Source organism: Cavia porcellus, unplaced genomic scaffold (genome assembly GCF_034190915.1).
Source record: "Cavia porcellus strain 051 isolate PalLab524CR breed Dunkin Hartley unplaced genomic scaffold, mCavPor4.1 scaffold_32, whole genome shotgun sequence".
NCBI classification, from domain to species: Eukaryota; Metazoa; Chordata; class Mammalia; order Rodentia; family Caviidae; genus Cavia; species Cavia porcellus.
Window position 1 is genome coordinate 12,664,214 of NW_026947515.1, and position 17,415 is coordinate 12,681,628.

The window sequence follows — 17,415 nt, forward strand, 5'->3', positions numbered from 1 at the left end:
TAGGAAAAAGGTTTCACTGCTCTTTTGCCTTTTGTGAAATGAAGTCTTGCTGTGTACTCCTGGTTACTTTGAAACTCTAGACTCAAGAGGCCCTTCACTTCACCTTCCAAATTACGTGGAACCATAGGGAGCATTTCACTGAATCTGATATGCCTAATGCATCTTAAAATTTGATTTTGCTACCTTTGACTCATCCCCTTCCATCCAAACACCCTGCCCAGGTCCTAGGAATGGAGAATCAAAGTGGACCCCATTCCCAAACTCTCTCTACCTCACCCTGACAGCTGTGGAGGGTGGGTCTGGCTTTGTTCAGGAGCCTGTGATTGTCACTTTAGACTTGGTGGTCCCAGGCAATGCCAGCTGACAGCTTTGCAGTCTCTGGCCTCCTGTGCTGTCTGCACCAGGTGCAGGTTTGACTCAGCTCACACATCTTGCCACATCAACCTATAGTCTTTCTAAACAGTTAGATTCTAAGTAATTGAAGCTTCCCTCTTCTATCTTTTTCTTTTTACCTAAGACACAGCATCTGACCAAACCCTCTAGTCATGGGTTTTGTATTTTGCTTTTTTTTTTCCAATTGTAGCAGGTTTTTAGCTTAATCTTTTCTTTCAGTCTTGACCATCTTTTACCTTAATTTTTTGGGACCATAACTACACTTTCCTGCAGGAGGGTCTGCCAAGAATCCACTAATCTTTAGTTTACCAACCTCATTCCCTCCCAGTTATTAAGTGATATGTATAAGTTTTTGCAAGTTACAAAGTTCTCCTCAGTCATTATGTGATTTAATCCTCACTGTGGGGAAGTTTTAATGGAACCCATTTACTGAAGAGAAAATGCAGTCCATGAGAGGCTTTAAGTTGTATACCAGAAGTTACACATGCAGAAGTAGCAGGGCTGGGTTTTAATTCTGGGTCTGTTATTCCAGACTCTGTTGGTTCCATGTGGGCCTCCAAGCCTCACCTTTTTATTGGTCAGATCAGGGAATGACAAGTTGAGAAGGACCAGCATCTCTACCAGTCACTGCCTTGCCATGTGTAGGGTGAAGAGCCTGGAGCCCTGGCTTTGGCATAGCCTGTACCCCTACTGAGCAAGTGCAGTGGGCCAAGCCAAGGTTCTACCACCTGCTACCTAGTGCTGAGTGTGTCTTGAGACAGCAGAATTTGTGTAGTGCTTCAGGTGATACACACAATATCTCCCACATTCTTGAATCTTAAACCTTCCTAAACTGTAAGACCAGAAAGGATTGAAGAGCTGCTTCTGCCCACTGACACTGAACGCTTCACAGGAAACTGTGGCTCACACTTTGTGTCTATCTGATTCCGGGAGAATAATGATCACAACTGTTTAATAAACATCAGTGGCAGTTAATAGTTAACATTGATTGCCTCTCAGCATTGTAGCAAACCTATAAGGCAGATACTGGTATTGTCTTGATTTTGTGAATACTGAAGCTGAGGCTCAAACAGCTACTAAGTGGCTGAGCTCAACTTCAAACTCAGATGAGTATATTTCAAAGCTGGTGATTGTGTCCACTATGCTGAGCTCTGTGGGAGGAGTCTGGCTGGCAAAGCCTGGAGGGACACCAAGTAGTCATAGCAGTACTTGTGGACACACCCCCACACACAGCCTTACAGTTATCCTTACATCCTCCAGGAATGCCCTGAAGCTGGGCTCGAGCAAGCCCTGGCCAGAGGTTCTAAAGGAACTGACTGGGCAGTCCGCTATATCTACCAGTGCCATCATGACCTACTTCAAGCCACTGCTGAACTGGCTAGTGGCTGAGAACGTGCGACAGGGTGAAATCCTAGGCTGGCCTGACTACACCTGTTCCTTTTCAGGTTAGTTAATCTGATTCTGAGCCCAGCCTTAGTGTAACCCTAGGCCCTATCCTGCTCTTTGCTGGGCCATTCTCTATGCCAACTCAGCCATAACTCTCAGGCTGTCCATTGCCCAGCTTGAGTGGGCAGAGCCCTGCTGCTGGCTAACTTTTCTGTACTTGGCCTGAGTATAGCCATGCCCAGCCCTGGCTCAGGTGCTTCTTGCACACCACCCAGCCAGACTGCCAGGCTGGTGTCTGAGCACAGGGTCAGCATCTTGCCTCCTGACTAGGTTCCCTGGTGTATGTCACCTTACCTATGCCCATATCTTTCTCTTCCTTCTATTCTTTCACATCCTCCTTCTCACCCATGACCTGAGGCTGACAGACAAGTCCAGTAGCAGTCAGATCCCCCAACAGCCACAGGAAACTTAGGGCCCACTTGCTAGGCCCACCTGCTCTGTTCCTGTCTTCCACAGAAAGAAGTACAAACAAGGTGGCATTACTGGGTCTGCAGATGAAGCATGACCAGGTTATATTCGTGCTGTCGATACTTGTGGGTGTGAGTTTTGTCCTGTTGCTGGTACTCCTGGGCCTGGCCTACAGGTTGTACTTCCTAAAAAGATGGTCAGGCGACCAAGACACCCTGATATTCAGCACCCTGCCTTATACCTACTTCCTGGGTATGCGCATGGAGCCCCGAAAAGCTACTCGAAGACAGTGGATTCTGCTGGGCATCTTCTTGATCCTGCTGCTGAGCACCATCAGCCTAACCATTTGGATCTCCACACAAAACCAAAAGATGTCTTCACAAATGAGAGCTGACTTGTAGAGCAAGGACTAGTCACCAATGACACTGGTGAGGCTGAGGGACAGGGAGGGCCTGAACCCAGGAGAGTGGATGGTAAAGAGGGAAAAATCTGAAGGCATAGGGCCCGACTGGGTGCTACTGCGGCAGACCTGGATAAATGTGGTGCTTTGATTGTGTGTTTGCAAACCCAAATGTGAGGCTCTGTGCACAGGAAATAGCTCTGTGTTCCAGGCCACACTAGCCACCCTCCCCAAGGTTCAGGATTCACAGTTTTATTTAGCTAGTAGCTGTGTCCTTTGAATTGGCTTCAACCCCACAACTGATTCTTCAAATAGCCTAGATTTGGCTTACCAATGCAGATATGGGGTTTGGAAGTGTATGTGGGACTTGGCTGGGTCTGCAGAACCCTAGAACTCTGTTCTAGTTAGAAAAAGCACCTTGCTTCAGCCCCCTTACAAAATGGCCCCAAGTAGCACTGGACATTCCTTTAAACTTGGTGATATCTAGTTTATAAGCACTGTGTACCATGCACCTCTTCAGTGATCTGGCCCTGTGTTTGGCTGCATAGTGTGCTGTGGTCCTAATCAGTTCTTTGTTGGCCACGTGAGATCAAAGTAGTCCCACACACTGCCCAGTGGTTCTCCCTAACCCAGCACAGGCCCTCTCGAATGGAGACAGTGGGTAGCTGGGCATTAAGCCAGGAATGATTAATGATTGACTTCTTTCATACTTAAACACAGCTCATCCCCAGCCACTCTGCTCTGGAGATGGCCTTGTTCAACACACACACCTGCCCCCCTGGCTGGTTGTCCTGGGGACCAAACAGAGGACAAACAGCACCTTTCCAGGCTCAATAGGGGTGGGGGAAGATAGTGAGAAGAGAGCTGTAGGAGGATGTCTGAGACATTAGTGCTCTAGGAATAGGCCTGGGAAAGGATGGGGTAGGTCCCTTCCCTCACCCTTTCCAACTCTTTCTCTCCAGTTTGTTGGCCACAGAGATAGAGCACATCCAATATTTTTTGACTCACTGTCTGGACTAAGGCTCCAGGAGTCCTGAGAGCCACTGTTTGTCAGGAAATAGGGGAAACTTGAGGGGAAGTGTATTATAGCTAGAAAACACAGAGAAGGTGCACCAGGGCTATTGCTAAGTTCGTAGGACGATGGCCAAAAATTGGACCAGCTCTCCCCAGATTAAGGATCTGAGCCTTAAAGTTACAAATTCAGGGCACAGAAGTCCAAGACAAGATCTCTATGGCTCTTATCTCTTCCTATATATATCTCTAGACGTGTTCCTATGTTGTGACTGAGCCCATGCACTTCCCACTCCAAACCCCAATTCCAGAGCACTTTCATTTGATGTCTCTGTGGCTGTTTTTACCTTGCTGTACTGTAAAATTCTTATTTTTTGCCAATGATTAGCTGTTAAATACCCACACCAGGAGTATATCCCTGTGTAACATTTATAGTAAGCAAAAATGTTTGAATGAGTAAAAGAATGCATGGATGTCCCACTGCCCAAATCTCTCCTCAGAGCTCAGCATCCTACACACTGAGCCTGTGAAAACCACCCCATTTTTCTTCTCCTCAGCCAGCCTGACCCTCCACACACAGGGGAGGCCAGGACACTTTTGCCTTTCTCCAGGAGGCCACACCAGCAGCCCTCTCATCTCCCAGCTACAGTGGCCAATGAGGTTTCCATCAGGCATTGTGGTTCTGCGTGGCAAATGCACACCTACCCAGGACCTGCAGGCTTCACCAGACTCCAGCAAATGCCTCAGTGACCCTTTTTGGCCATCCTTCCCCCATCACCCATCAGTTAAGCTTTATTTTGCCCAAATATATTTTCTGAAATCTTCACATTTCTTCCAGAATCTCTTCACTGCTTAAGAACTTGGTTGCCTATCAATTAAATCTAGATACTGAAAATGGCAGCAGAGAGTTTTTATCGGTTGACCTTTACCCCTACTACCCAGCTCACCCGCCACCCCCGGGCCATCATCCTTAGCCTTTGCTTTAGGCACATGCTCCATTTTGAATGTCTGCCCTCCTAGCTCAAAACTGACCACTAAACCCTCTGCAGCATTCCAAGCCCACCAAGATGCTCAGTAAACAGTGCTCTCCCTTATCCTTCTCTCCTAGAGCATCTCTTTCAATAAACCTCTCTCCATGCATGCATTTCTTCTAGTACCCTCATTTGCAGTCAGTACTCATGCAGCAGTGGTCACGTACTAATATGTGGTTTAAAATCTACCCTTTCAAGCAATGTCTGCATGCTAAGAGCTCTCAGGCCTCTAAAGAAGGCACTTTATTGCATATTTTATGTACACTCGTGTGTATTACAGCCCAACTCCCAGTACTGGGCTTTGGCTGAGTTTGCTACCACGCATAGAGGATGAATACTGGAGCCTGACTGGAGGCTACTTGTCACTGGCTGACCAAAAAACCTAAGTGTATCATGATCAGGGACAGGCCCAGAGGTCAGACTCTGGGCAGAGCCTTTAGCAAAACACTGCCTGTGGCCCCAAACAACTTCTGCTCACTGTCTCCCAATGTTCTCCTGTATTTAACGGGAGAGAAAATCGCCCTTCAGTACCCTAAAGGGGCTCCAGGAGGGACTGAGGCCTCAGAGAATTCTTTCCCTCGCCAGGCCCGGTGCCATGCTCCACACCCTGGGATTCATGACCCAGTTTCTGCCAGGTGGGCCCGAGAGAAATTGCTTAGGCTCTGAGAACTCCACAAGCCCAGGTGCGCGCTTATTTCAGCACCACAGCACGGACAGCTCCCGGGCAGCAGCAGAGGGGAGGAGGCAAGGTGAGTTGCTGTTGTGGAAAGGGAGTGGTAGGAGTGGGGCTGGGAGAGGCGGGGAGAACTGGGGAGGACTGGGGAGGCCAGTGCTGGCTGGCGGGTGGGTCCCCGGAGCCTAAGGCCCTCCCCCGGGGTGGCGCCCACCCCGAAGTGGATGCCACTGAGCCCCAGGACAGCCAGAGACTGCAGGGAGCCTGAGGAGCCCTTAACTCTGGGTTGGGGCCACAGAAAGATGCCAGTCTGTAGGGGCCAAATTGCGCCCCAAAACACTTACCTGGACACCATCATTCGCAAGTTCGAAGGCCAGAGTGAGTGTGTGTGTATTGGGGTGGGTATGTAGGAGGGGCGATCCGGAGTCCCAGGTCGGTGGCAGAAGCAGTCAGATCCCTTTACTAACTTATGTTTGGGCAAACAGGGGAGCGGGTGCCATTCTGAATGCAAAACCCTTCTCTTTGAAGCATCCTAAACACCTCCATCCTGGAATAGGCAGAATGTAGCTCCTCCCCCTCTCCGCAGAACAGTTTTCTTGGTGCTCAAATCCAGGCTTCCTTTGTAATCATGACTCTGCTTTCCTCTCCAGACTTTACCCCCAACTCCAAAGGTTTCCTTGACTCCTTCCCTTTCTCCTGGCCAGGCTGCTCTCCCAGGTCCAACTCCCCACTGCTTACATCCCTGCTCTCCTGGCCCTTCTTCCCTATCCTCAGGTCTTGAGCCTTTCTCTCCCTTCACCAATATTTGCTGCCCTACTCCTTCCACAATCCCCAGGACCGAGCCCCCTCTCCTGCTTTACTGGTCACCATCCACCCCCTTCTCCTTCACCCTCACCCCTTACTCTCAGGAGGAATGACTTTCCCCTTGAGCCCTGCCCCAACCTACCCCCCCTTCCAGCCCTGCTCCCTCAACTAAATTCCCACATCTAAACTCCCTTTCCTGCTGCCACAGTCCCTATAATCTTTCCCTGCCCGAGCCCAGGGCTGGCTTCCAGTCTCCCTACCTCTTGCCTCCCACCCCAGGCTGTAAGTTTCTCATAGCCAATGCTCAGATGAAGAACTGCGCCATCATTTACTGCAATGACAGCTTTTGTGAGCTCTTCGGCTATTCCCCAGTGGAGGTGATACAGCGACCGTGCACCTGCGACTTCCTCGCAGGCCCCAAAACCAGAGTAGTGCTGTGTCCTGCCTGGCACAAGGTCTGCTGGGAGCTGAGGAGTACAAGGTAGATATCCTCTACTACCAAAAAGATGGTGAGAGAGACAGTTGGGCTAGGGGCACTTGGCTGGCCTCTTCTCGTTTTGCACCAGATGACCTGGTAAATCTAAGGACAATGGTCCTGGACAAATCCTACCCTCTGTCTCCGGACCTCAGTTTCCTGACTGGTAGGGGACAGCAATGAGCTTTGGATGCTCTGCTATCTGTGGTCTTTTTCAGAGGCTTGGAACAGGGACTCATCCAGCAACTGATAGGGACCTGGGGCAGAGCATCTTGCCCCATCATTCCTCCCCTTTGTCCTTGGTCTCCTGGTTTTCCACTTTGTCACTGTCAGCCCCAGCTGTCAGGCAGCTGTGATGGAAATTAACCTTTCCTCATCTGAGTCTGCTCTGGGAATTAGGGGAAGAGTTACCCCTTCAAGGTCTGTGCAGCCAGAGAAGGTGTGGGAGCTCCTGCTTGGCTCATCTAGCTACAGCTCTTTGAGAAGACAGGCTCTGGAGTTTTCCCCAAACAAGAAGTTCATCCAGGTAGAGTTTGGGTTATTGCTGCTACCCAAAATCATTGCAAGCAAAACAGCCAGGGACTGATCAAAGGCTAGCAGCCTTTGAGCTCATCCTCCCAGAACTATAGTATGCCCAGTAGAGCTGGGAAAGAAGTGTTGGTGGGAACTAGGACCACAACTTGAAAGTGCTTTGGAACTCACCATGGTCAAGGCCCACATCTAATATAGTTCTATATCAGAATTCCTTGGGGCATATTTTCCAACACGTATCTTCCCTAGAGAGAGAGGTTGGCTCACAGTGCACAAGAAGAGACTAGGAAAGGGTGTGTGGAAAAGTCTCCTAGCAGTTCTGATGCACTGCTAAGTTTGGTAACTACTGGTTTAGATAAATCCCTTCATTTTATGGATGTGGAACTTTTCAAATATCACTGATATGGTCCAACCAGACAATGGGGATGAAATTTCTGGATCTTTCCCTAAGAGATGTCTGTTCTGAGTAATTTCAAGGTCTGCTTCCCAAGAGGGAATAAAAGACTGGATTTCCTCTGTCCTTGGAGTCAGGATTTTTGGAAAAGGAAGCCACCAGAAGAGAGATGCTCCCGTGGAAAATAGCATGAGGACCAGCAGAGTATAGAGGCATCATATACTGGATTACATGGATGGACTGAATGTAATCACAGGAGGTTTTTCTTCCTTTCTTTTCTTCTCTTTTTTCCTTTGTTTCTTTTTTTGTTTCCTTTTTTGTACCAGGGATCAAAGTCATGACCTTTTGCTTGCCAGGCAGGCACCTAAGCCACTGAGCCAAATCTCCAGCCCCCCCAGCTGAGTACAGAAAAATACCTTTGGACTGGGACTAATGGGTACTGAGAGCTCAGGTTCCTCCAGCAACCTACATGTGTGTGAGTGTGAGTGTGAATGTGAGCATGTGTGCATGCATGTCTGTGCGTGCATGCAGAAACGGGGACAAGGGAGAGTCTGGCTTAGTCTGGCAGAATTCAGAGGGTTAATGAAGTCAGAATATTTTAAAATCTGTGACCTCACTTTTCACATCACTGCAGGAAAGAGGTGACAGTCAGGTGATGAGAAGGGTCCCGCAGGAGCAGAAAGAAAGAAGAGGTGAGGGGCCACACGTCATTTCTGTTCCCTTCCTGGACCCCCAAGCTCTATCTTCATCGCAGAGGGTGAAATCTGATGTCACATCCTAGGGATGTCGGATCAGGGCTCTTGGAGTTCCATCAGCACCCTACAGTTTCCTGGGCAGGGAGTAGAGGTCAAGGCCAAGCTTTAACTCAAACCCTGCCAAGGTCCTCCAGCTATTACAAGAAGCCAACTAGAGTTGGAGGGTGGCCTTGAGTGAAAATGGAAATTACCCTTATATATGGTGCTGTCAAACTCCAGACTGCCCCTACCCCACTCTCAATCCTCCCTTGTCCTGTTGCTCAGGCCTTTGACCATCTGGACATTCCTCAAATTGGCCTGAAACCCAGAAAAGGGAGATTCTTGGCCTGCATTACACTAAGAGAAGGCTATAGTGCTCAGATAACTTACATTCACCTTATGATACACTTTGACCACATGACTCTTTTCTTTAAAAAATCATATTCATATACATCCTACAGTCCTGTTGAGGGGCATATGATTTATTTCTTTCCAGATCAGTGTATTCTCTCTACTCCATCCCCTGACTCTCGGGAGGTGGTAAGGGTTCCTGAACAGATCTCTGGCCTGTTTATTTATAATCCACTTTTCCTCTAAAAGGGTAATCCACTGCATAAAGTCGACTCAGAGGCTGGAGCACTTGGTAAAAATCTACCCTCTGAGCCAAGGTCAGAGACTCTTGAGAAATCAAGGCTCTTTCTCCATCTGTCTTTGCTAGGAAAAGCCACAACTTAACAGATAAGAAGGAAGAGGGACTGTCACAGACTAGAACAAGAGAGAGTCTAGGGGTGGCATGGAGAGCGTGCAGTCCTCCCTTACTCCTGCCTCACTGGGCACTTGCCAGAGGACCCAGCCCTCCCTGTCTGCCTTTACTAGTCCTCTACTCTGATGGGCCTAAACCAGAATCTTGTCAGCTCTAGCCCAGACTCCAGGAGGATTGGGGCTTCTCAGTCCTCAGCTCCACTTAAGGTGGACAGGGCAAGACTGAGGTCAGGAGCTACTGTCTGCCCTCTCCTTCCCGCAGTGCTTTCCACACACTCATCTCTAAATGCCAGGTGGGCTGAGCTGGAGGCAGCACCTTGCAGTGTGGTATAGCCACCCTCCTAGTGGCAGCATTCTGAGGCACAAATGGTCCCTAAGGGCTCAGCACAATACTAGACGGAGTGTGGGAAAAGAACTCAGAGTGAGGCTGTGGGTGTAGCTCAGGGGTTGAGTGCCTGCATACCATGGGTGAGGCCCTGGGTTCAACCCTCAGTACCTTCCAGAAAAGGGGCAGGTTGTGAAGAGGCTAGAGTGAGGGTTAGAGTGGGGAGGGGATGTGGGCAATGAGAAGCTGAATAGAAGCACTGGGAGGAGCCCTTGGAAGGGAAAAATAGACAAAGACTGTGGTTTGTCCTGCAGAGACAGGGCAAGGACACCAGGACACTGCCACTCCTGGGCATACCTGAGGCACTCACCTGCTACTGCTCACCCAGTTACTTTAGGATCTAAGCTTTGGAGAAGTAAGGCAGTTGCTTAATCTGCTGTACAGGAAGAGGATGTAATTCTCATAGCTGCCTGTCTGCCTACTCCAGACTGCTTACCCCAGGCTGCTCCAACCCTTACTGCTATGAGGGGCTGGTCTTCAATGCATTCCCAGTCTGGGCTTTCAAACCAGAGAAACAGTGAGTGGGAAGACCGGGCCCTGGCAACTCCAGCAGCATAGAAAGCCTGGAGGGCTTTCCACCCTCCCCTCCCTCCCCACTGCCAAGCTAAGTCTCCCTATGCCAGGAAGACAGGGAACATAATTTGACTTTAGAGGCAGAAGCCTTGCCACACCCCAGGCTGACAAGAGTGACTATATCAATGCAACCCAGGGGAGGGTCCAGCCAGGCCAGGGGCCTCTCCTCCATGTGGATGTCTGCCCTGGGCCCACACAGCAGCCGGCAGGTGGCTGCCTGGTGCCTGGGAGTCCAATAATGTGATCTGGGAGATTCCTGATCCTGAGAGAAAAATGGGAGGGAAGAGGAGGGAGGCTTAGCTGTATAACAGGCCTCATGGCTATGAGAATGGGCAGGGGAGGTAAGCCACAACTAGGGCCAGGCCACTGTGCCCTCATATTTACACATATGTGCTGTATTTAATCAAAAAATACTTAGCAGAAGTGAGACAAACCCAAATCTGTCTTCGGGAATGCAGCTCTGCCTTTGGATTTGTAAGGTTATCTCAGGCCTTGTCCCTGAGGATCCTGCCCTTTCAACCTGATACCTGCCAGTAGTCTGAACTAAGGCACAGAGGACCCCCATGGGATGCCTGCTCATAGGGTCTGTTCTGTGATATGCATCATTTCAAATGATTTTGTTCCATCCACCAATGAGAAGGTAGCGAGAGCCTGGAACAAAGACAGGAAACAGAGACTGTGGCAAGGGGTACAAAGGGGCCAACAGCTATGTTTGGGCTGCCCAGGGGGCAGAACAAGCAGCATAGGGACCTGTTCTGCTCCTACGTGCCTTTTCCTTCTCTCTGACCCTCAAGATACTGCTCCGCCTGATCCCTGGTTCCAGGCTCTGCTTTGGGAGTGCTCCAATACCTGCCTTCCAGACAAGGCCCCTTCCTTTGCCAAGCTGTGTGTGCCAAGAGCCCAGGGGTCCTTGCTCCATGTCTCCTCCCGGCCATGGCAAATAAGTTTCTCAAAACCTCAGTCTGCCATCTGCAGAACAGAAGTCTATGCCTGTCCTGCAAGGACCTCTTGAGGCCTGAAATGCCCACTGGGAATATGCCCAGCACTTGGTGTGCACCCCACAAGGTATTGCTCCCAGTGTCAGAGAACGGGGCATTTTTGTGGTATGGTGTTATGTGAGCTGAGCCCAGGTCCACCAAAGTGACATGGGGGTAGAGTGCCCCATCTCACCTCCACTTAACCCACTCCTACCTGCTCAGCTTTAATTACATCAGAAACAATCCTTGAGACTCAGACCTGAACTGAGGGCCATGCCTGGACTTGGATCTAATGCTATGATATCTCCTAATGAGCAGTTTAGTTGGTCTCCTCGTCTCTGTTCTGTGGGTAGGGCACTAGCTGACCAGTTACCCACCCTCCACGCATTAACTCTGGTCACTGTCTAGGCCTCTTCTCTCCAGTAGGTGCCCTTAGCTTGACCTTCACTGGCCTCCTCTCCAGCCAATGGAGGAGACCTTTTCAATGACCACCCCTCCCCCTGCTGATGGTGTTTACAGCCTCCAGCTGCAGATGCTTAGTGGATGTGGTGCCTGTGAGGAATGAGGATGGGGCTGTCATCAAGTTCATCCTCAACTTTGATGACCTGGCCTAGCTGTTGGCCAAGAACAGCAGTCATCGCTTGACCCAGTGCCTGCTGACCCACAGCTTTGTGGGCTCTGGTGAGCAAGTGAGGTGGGCTGCATTTGGTGGTGACAGGGAAAGGCTCGGGGCACCCATTGGAGCAGCCAGTGTCCTGGCCCTGGCTGTTCTGACCCAAGCCCTGGTTTCAGAGGGCTCTCGTGGCAGGCCAGGTGGACAGGGGCCTGGCCCAGGCAGGGGCAAGTACAGGACTGTCAGCCAGATCCCGCAGTTCACACTCAACTTCGTGGACTTCAACCTGGAGAAGCACCACTCCGATTCCACCACAGAGATCGAGATCATTGCTCCAACCAAGGTGGTAGAGCCAACACAGAACATTACTGAGAGGGTCACCCAGGTGCAAGCTGGCAGGGCAACGAGGGAAGGGCTGTGCCAGGTCCCCTAAGGTCCCCTGCCAAGCCCAGGACTGGGGTTCCCTGGGGTCTTGTCTAACAGAGAGATGCAGCTTGTCCAGACCCTTGTTCGAATGGATTTTCTAGACTGAAGGGCTCCCTGAGGCCATGGCCCTGAGGCCAAGCTCCTGGAGCTTGGAGAACTTGGGATCAGTAGCACCTGTAAGAGTCTATCTCTTAGTACTGGAGGTGTCAGGGGTAGGAGGGAGCAAGACAGCACGCACAGGTCACCATTGGGGGCCTGCTCAAGTCACTTCCAGTCTCAGGGAAGGAGAAGGGGAAACAGCATGGACGAGGGCCATACAGAAACAAGGAGAGGGAGGAGGAATGGCAGGAGGCCCCCTGCCCTGCTCTTGCCCCTTGCCTTTGACGTAACAGCCACCTCCCCCTTCAAATACACACAGGACCCTCTGCATGTCAAGAAGAGGCAAGGTAGAGCTGATGACTGTGAAAACTGAACAGCTTCTTAAAGACCTATCCCTGAAAGTCCCTTCCCCATGTGGTCTCTTATTGCTCAGCTCAAGGTAAATGTCCCTGAGTTCACTCTTTCTCATGGGGCTTGATGACCTGAGCATTCCAGAGGGAAACACAGAGTCTTGCTTGAGGTTCCAGTGACCAGATTCACTGATCTGGTACTGACTCACTGTGTGACTTTGGACAAGGGACAGCCTTTGGGGCCTCAGGGCTTGTGCAAAATGTAGGTGGTTGCATGTAATGGTCTCCAGACATCCATTTGACATTAAGAAGTAGTAGCCCTTCAGACACTCAAAAGTTCTCACCCAAAGTGGGGTCTAGAACAAGGCTGAGCAAGGAAGTGCAAGCCTTTTAGGGGAGCTGTCTCTTAGCGGAGGCAGCCTTTTTTTTTCTTTGCCCCTTTCCAGCAGAAGAACAGTCAGGGGTGGAACCAGAACAACTCTACTAACTCAACCCCACTGAGTGCAAGGCCCATGGGGAAGGAGACAGCCCAGGCTGAAGGGCTGTGCCCTCTGAGGCTAGGTAGGGTGAGAAAATCAGCAAATGCTAACACCAGGGCCTTTAAATTGGCACAACCATGGTGGCCACTATTGGATTGGAGAATTGTCTCTGAAGATGGACAGGCCTGGCCGGGCACCCCAGTTCCTCTTGGCTTCACTACCTACCCAACATGGGACCCTAAGGCCAGGGGTGGTACCTGACAGAGCTCAGGAGAAGCGGCTGGCAGGACCCAGAACAGCGAAGTCACATTGACCTCTCCTAGATCTTTAAGTGTCTAAGGCTGTGATCTTGCTCCCAGGTCCCTATATTCCGAAGGCCCACCAGTTGCCAGGTGTCCCTGGCCAGGGTGGGCTTTCCTAGAGAAGATACCTCATGAGACAGTGGGAGACTGAGCATCAGTGTGTCTCCCTGTCTGGTGTCCTGAGGAGCTAAGGGGCTGGACACTCTTTTCTCAGCAGCTTTGAACTTTATCCCCTATCCCTGCAGCCTTTCTCTCACTCCCCAGAAAGACAGGGTTAGGGAGTGGTCTGGAAGAAGGGGCAGACACTGACAGCCATGGATGTAGTGCTCAGCCTGAACTTGGAAACAGACCCCAAGGTGTCGGTGCTCATTCAGTGGTCAGTAGTTGAGAGCCCACAAAGACTGCATGTTGGAGCACAGGGAAGAGCAGGTAGACTGACAAATCACCTGGCTGTGCTGACAGCCTAGGGACGGGTAACATGTGGTCAGGACTGTATATGGGGTATGAAGAAAATAAAAAATAGGGTCCCAGGCCAGGGATATAGTTCAGCCGCACAGTGCCTGCCTGGCAAGCACAAGGTCGTGAGTTCCATCCCTGATACAAAGAAAAAAAAAGTCCCAGTCTACATGGGGCCCAAGGGGCTTCCTGATGATGTGAAGTATGAGCCAAGGCCTAAAGGCCCAGCAGAAAGTTACTGCAGGGTGAGGACACCGAGGCCCCACTGTAGGCTTAGGATGTCAGATCAGGAGTCCTCTGGTGGGAACCAGCCCTTTGATGGAACTCCTTCTTCTGATTCTATCTGGTTGATCTGGTCTTCAAAGTAAAAACCTCTCATTGCAGATTCTCTGAAACCCGGACCTTCTACCAGACTATCTGGCGGGAAGGGGTCTGTGAACTATTCAGTCCCTCAGGCTCTCCCCTTGGGGGAGTGACAGGTGACACAGGACAAGGAAGCAGGAGGCCTGACCATATAGAACAGCACATGCCACCTAATGCAAAGAGACACATCGCATTTCATCTTAGCAACCACACAATCTCTTGTGCTTTGTTATCCATTTTGCATGTGTAGGAAGTGAGGCCTTGGAAGTTAGAAAACTTGCAAAGCATGCAGATAACACTTATGCCACTGAGCTATGTCCCCAGCCCTTCTGCACATATTTTAAATGGAATCACACTATATTTGCACTTCTGCATTATTTTTTCAGATAACATAACTAGATCTACTTTTCAGATATTTAAGCACCAACCTGGGACTTGGCTAAATGGAAGTTGGTCAGTTTTCTGACACCAGAGGCTCCACAGCCAGCCTGGCCTTTTTTATTGGGCCTTTTGGCCCTGACCCTCTTCTGGGCTTTGCTGATGTTTTGACCCTGGTAGTGTTCATCTCCTAATTCCTGTCCCCCAGGATCCTTAGCGCACAGTGTTTGTTCCTGTTTGTGTGTGTGTATGTGTGTGTGTGTGCGTGCGTATGTGAGTTGCATATGGGCTTAGCTGTGCAGGTCTCTTTTATAGGGCAGGACATGGAATTGAGGAATTTTGGATTTGTAAGAGGGTGGAAGTTTACAATTCAGTAGGACAATCGAATGTGTAAATGCAGCCTCCAAATCATTCCAAACTTCTGTGGTACATCACAGACTTTAATTACCACCTCCACCCTTCCCAGCATGTTTTGAAAGTTCTTTGTATGAAAGAGGAACTCAGGGAATTTGTGACCACCAATCCACCCCTACAGAAAATACTGAAGGACATTCTAGAGAGATAGGAAAAAAATTGTGGCAGAGAGGCCTCAGTGAGCGGGACAGACAGTGGAATGGAGGAGAAAAGTAGACAACCAGTGACAAAAACAGCATAGCAGAAATGAGGCAGAGAAGGTTGGCTATAATCTCTAATACAGATGGCTTTCATACACTAAAAAAAAGAAGAAACAGGCAGAATAGATCAGGAGGTAGTAGGGACCACTGACATGCTCTGTAAAGGAAATATAATTAAGCTGAAAAAGAGTTGACATAAAATCAAATATGAGAAAACAATGCTCTGTGTGACAGGGAACCAGAGAAAAATAGGGGCAACTCGACCAGCACCTGCAGATAGGTTGGGAATACAGGATACCTAGGTGCAGTAGAGAATTACTCAGCTATAACGAAGCAAAACCTGGAGGCTTTTGTAGGTAAAGGAATGCAACTTGAGATCACGTCCAGGAGGGAGAAGGTTCAGAAGCACTTGGGTAAATAGCACGTTGCCCCCACCCCACTCTAAAAACTGAGGGAGTTGGTAGGACCCAAAATGTGCAGCACCCTGTGGGATTGAAAGAGGAGGAATAGTCTTAAAAAAGAAAGCAGAGGATATTGTTAATAGTGTATCAGGCTTTACAACCCACTTTGGCCTCACCACTCTGTTCAGTTGGATTATATTCTGTCCCAGTTTATCTACTTGTACTAGATTTGAGAGCACAGACAGCTATCCTGAAATAGCATGGTAATCATCCTTAATTTCCTATTAACTTATTCTGAAGCCCTGTATAACTTATACTGTTTTACCATGACTGATCTTAGTTGAATCTGGTTTGTTAGATTGCTGTTTGGTATCGACAGATTTTATTCAAATCTGTTATGATTGATAGTATCAAGTCTGAGAGTATAGGCAAATACTCTGAAGATGACAAGATTCACTAGGATACCCACTCTGGTTTGATTATTACCTGCTTTTGAAGTTTTACACTGTCGGCTGGGGGTTTAGCTCAGCGGCATAAGCACCTGCCTTGAAGTTTTACACTGTCTACAATGTTTTGTTTTTATTAATATTTGTTATGTACTGCTATATTCAATTATTCTATGCCTGATGACATGGACAACTCTATAGAAGATAACAAGATACAACACAGTAACCATTGCAGAACACCTTGTATTGTGATTTTATATGACTTTATCCTTTCATGATTTATATAAATTTGTTTTGTTTTGTCTTTTCTTGATATGCTTTATTATTACCTCTAATCCAGAAAGGATAGAAATACATGTAGAGGCTCATGCTTGTGTAGAGCCTATAAACAGTTTATGAGAACTGATTATATATTGTATGATGAGATGAACAGCTACTTTGAAGAAAATGTGGCACTAAGCTTCCCAGTGCTGATTATGTAGCCTCATTATGTGAAATCCAGCAATGCCATTATTCTTTGTTCAGAGTGATTTTAGTCTGTTTTGTTTGTTTAATTTCAACATACATGAAAGTGTGGACAGCTATTTTGAAGAGAATGAGAGACACTATGACAGCCATTGTTGACTTTCCTCTTGTTTGGTCTTGAAGACCTAAAATGCCTTCCTCAAACTGTTCTGATCAGTTCTGTACCATGTCATTTCCTGTGAATTCTCTGTATGTGAAGATATGGACAACTATTCAGAAGAAAACAAGAGACAATATGACAGTGAAGATTTCTGATTGTCTTGCTTTGAAAATTATGTCTTTTACATTGCTTTCTTATGTTCTGTTTTGTTCTGCTTTGTTGTTTCATTTTGTCCGCTTTAAAATAAAAAAAGAAAGTTCTTTGTTCGTGAGACAAAGTTCATTGTCACATATCTATTTACGATTTTTATGAACCTCAGAAGTGTGGGCGGCTTGCCAGAGCCAGTGGGCAGAACGAGGTCTCCAGCTTTCAACAGTCAAAGGCACCAGCTGTAGGCTGGGGGCACAAATTGTGGTTGGCCTGATCAGCCTTATTTATTTGATTGTTTGTATTATGATTGTTTCTTCTGTCTCTCTGTTTTTTTTTGTGCCAGGAAGAGAACTCAGAATTTTACACTTGCCGGGCAGGTGCTTGCGCCACAGAGATAGTTCCCCAGCTATTGTTGCTTCTGGTGTGTGTGTGTGTGTGTGTGTGTGTGTGCGTGTGTGTGTGTGTGTGTGTGAGTGTTACTAGAAATGGCCCCCCAGGACCTTATGCATTCTCTGTAAGCCACCAAGGAGCTACCTCTCCAGACCTTTTAAAAGAATTTTGAGCCAAGTGCTGTAATCCTAGCCCTAGGAAGGCTGAGGCAGCAGGATTGCCAGGAATTTCAAGCCAGCCTGAATTACAAAGACCCTGTCTCACACACACACAAAAATGTTGTATAAAACAAGTCTCACTGAATAGCCCAGGCTGGTCTTGAATTT

At 48.7% G+C, this 17,415-nt stretch overlaps 2 pseudogenes; both read left to right on the top strand.

Moving 5' to 3' along the window:
- The window catches only part of LOC100715294 (angiotensin-converting enzyme-like protein Ace3), a 53,803-nt pseudogene extending 50,638 nt beyond the window's left edge, over positions 1 to 3,165 (top strand).
- A 2,499-nt stretch (positions 3,166 to 5,664) lies between these two features.
- On the top strand, positions 5,665 to 12,108 carry LOC134474270 (potassium voltage-gated channel subfamily H member 6-like; annotated as a pseudogene).
- Positions 12,109 to 17,415: the final 5,307 nt, after the last annotated feature.